The 3,147-nt window shown below is 40.7% G+C and overlaps 1 non-coding gene across 1 annotated transcript; it reads left to right on the top strand.

Moving 5' to 3' along the window:
- Nucleotides 1-229: 229 nt before the first annotated feature.
- On the top strand, nucleotides 230-338 carry LOC132651680 (U6 spliceosomal RNA). The gene has a single exon (XR_009589263.1). It is a non-coding gene; the product is annotated as a U6 spliceosomal RNA (small nuclear RNA).
- The last annotated feature ends 2,809 nt before the right edge of the window (nucleotides 339-3,147 follow it).

Here is a 3,147-nt window from a genome sequence, read left to right as displayed (position 1 = left end):
CTGCTTGCTGAGGTGACATCATGGATGGTCTCTAAAAATATAAGCAATGACCCAATTAAATTCTTTTTGTTGAAAGATTTGCCTAGGTCAGGGAGCATTTTCACAGAAAATAATTCACCGACTGAGGACATATCTGTGCATTTAATAAATAAGAATGGAATCTGTGATAATGTGAATCTCAAGTCATGGACACGTAATTTTATTAATGACCAGTTCAAAGAAATATGTATTGCTCTCTTCAGGAGCACATATACTAAAATTGGAACAATAGAGAGACTACTAGCAAGGCCCTTATGCAAGGATGAGATTCAAATTCATGTGTGGAAAGAAAGAAATTAGGGAAGAAAACAGGAACTACAGAGCTAAGCATAAGCAACAGGCTACAAGAGATGGAAGAAAGAATCTCAGGTGTTGATGATACAATAGAAGAAATTTATGTAACATTCAAGGAAAATGATAAATCTAAAAAATTCCTGACAAAGACCATACAATAAATTTAAGACAACATAAAAAAAAAAACAAAACCTAAAAATAATAGGAATAGAGGAAAAAGAAGATTCCCTCCTCCAAAGCCCAGAAAATATTTTCAACAAAAGCAATGAAAAAAATTTCCCCACCTTAAAGAAGAGGCCAATAAGAATACAAGAGGTATACAGAACACCCAATCAATTAGTCCAGAAAAGAAAATCTTCTCACCACATATTAACAAAAACAGTAAATAAAAATACTAAAAGAAAAAAAATACTAAAATATGTAAGGTGTAAAGGCCAAATAACATATAATGGCAAACCCATTAGAATCATACCTGACTTCTCAACAGAAACTATGAGAGCTACAAGGGCATGGACGGATATAATGCAGGCCCGAAGAAAACACAGATGTCAGCACAGGTTACTATACCCAGCAATCCTCTCAGTCCTCATAGACAGAGAAAACAAAATATTCAGTAACAAAATCAAATTTCAACAATACTTACACACAAATTCAGTGCTACAGAAGACACTAGAAGGAAAAATACAACCCAAGAAAACCAGCTACTTTCAAGAAAACACAGGACATAATTAACCTCATTATAGTAAAACAAAAATCAACCAATACACAAACTTGCTACCACAACCAATATTAAAATCAAAGGATCCAACAAACTTGGTCATTAGTCTCTCTCAACATCAATGGACTCAATTTCCTTAGATAATGAAATAGCATTTGACAAAATCTAACATCCATTCACGTTTAAAGTTTTGAGAGATCAGGGATACAAGGCACATATCTAAACATATTAAAGGCAATATACAGCATGCCTACAACCAACATCAAAATAAATGGAAAGAAACTTAAAGCAATCTCACTGAAATCAGGGACAAGGCAAGGCTGCCCATTTTCTCCATAGCTCTTCAACACAGTTTATGGAAATCCATGCTAGAGCAATAAGAAGATTGAAGGAGATCAAGGGAATATAAATCAGAAGGAAGAAGTCAAAGTATCACTATTTTCAGATGATAAGATAGTATACCTGATGTTATTAATTAAAAAGAGATGAAGCAGGGGGACAACCAATATTCTCTGTGAGAGGTTTATTAGGGGGGGTATGGTGGAAGTGGGTAGCAGGGCATGGTGGGGAAAGAGAGACGTAAAGGGAGATGGGGTGCCCCAAAGAAAGAGAAAAAGCATAAGATAGAGTGAGAGAGAGAAGAGAGTAAGAGAGAGAAAATAAGAGAGGGGTTAAGCGTAAGAGAGAGACCATGTGTTGGATTGGCCCTTTTAAGGGGGCACGGCAACCACATCTTCCAGGTGTGGTCAACTGGCTGGCTGGCTGGTGACACATGATGACATCATAGGTTGCTGGGCAACCCAGAAGCAGGTTGTTTTCCAAAATACTAACATTCCTCTCTTTTTCTATAATTAAAAATGGGGAGCTTGGGCTGCTTTTTATAAAGTAAGTTAAAGTATATGAATTTAGGCTCATTGGAAGCAGCTCTTGGTTGTCATGCAAGAGATTGAGAGAGAGAAGAATTATAGCAACAAAATGGTCAGATTGCAAAGTCAAGAGTAAGGAAAGCCTCTGCCCTGGAAAATTTAGGGTAGAGGATTGTCAATAGAGAGAGTTGCCATCCATGCAAGGCAGCAGGTAGGGACTGGGGAATCTTGGGAGAAGCTAGAGCCACCTGTCCCGGTCCTGAAGCACACCATTTCAACCTTTTTGTTAAGAACAAGTGAATAACAGGCATAGATTCTCTTCTGTCTACTTCCTGCTGACACTGGAGGTGCTGTAGGGAGGTCAAAAGGCTGAAATGTTGGCCAAGTCCAGGAAGAATAGGCTGCTTTGATGCTTTCCAGGGTCTGCAAGAACATCCATGGCTCGGAGGGAAGGTGCAGGTCCAGCATTTTGAAAGTCTGTGAGGTCAGAGCTGAACACATGCAGCTTGTTGGAAGTCTGTGAGGCCAGAGTTGAACACCTGTAGCTGCTTTGGTGCTGTTGTGGCTACAAGAAACATCTGTGTATGGCAGGACACTGAAACACATATATAGGCAAAAGATAAATGTTGAGTAGGGAAAAAAAATCCTGTAGGTATACAGTGAAATGTTTGGATCAATGAGGCTTGTACATGGGAACCTCTGTCTACCTGGAGGAACATTTATTTACCCAATCACTGGCAATATTTAAAGAAGGCTTTGTTTTGTTTTTGATCTGTCATTGAGGTGAGGTTTAATTACAGAAGCATGTAAACTTAGAGGCCCTGGTGCCAGCTGGCACTAGGTGTAGAAACTTAAAATTCTCCAGAGGAGATCCTATCTGGAGGGTGGGCATCTGGGCATCTCCCATTGGGGGCAGAGAAGTCAAAACCTTCCAGTGGCATTCGGAGGGAAAGTGTGACTCTGAGCAAGAGGGGAGCTACCTGTCCAATAGCTCATCAGCTCTTGGCCAGGGACCAGGGTGCAGTGCCCAGTGGCACGGGCGAAGCAGGACAGTTTGCCTAGCATTAGGTCTTCCCATGAGTGAATGAGAGAGGGCCCATGAATTGTCGAGAGGGGGCCCAAGAGTGGGCCAGAGGACAAGCAAGTTCGGAGAAGGAAGCGTGTGCAAGAGGAGACATACCGCCCAAGGCAGAGGGTGGCCCTAAAATGTAGGTCAGCAAAGAGGGTCAA

This window comes from Meriones unguiculatus (assembly GCF_030254825.1).
Source record: "Meriones unguiculatus strain TT.TT164.6M chromosome Y unlocalized genomic scaffold, Bangor_MerUng_6.1 ChrY_unordered_Scaffold_23, whole genome shotgun sequence".
NCBI classification, from domain to species: domain Eukaryota; kingdom Metazoa; phylum Chordata; class Mammalia; order Rodentia; family Muridae; genus Meriones; species Meriones unguiculatus.
Note: the sequence above shows the minus strand (reverse complement) of the source record. Positions and strands in the feature narration are given on the sequence as shown.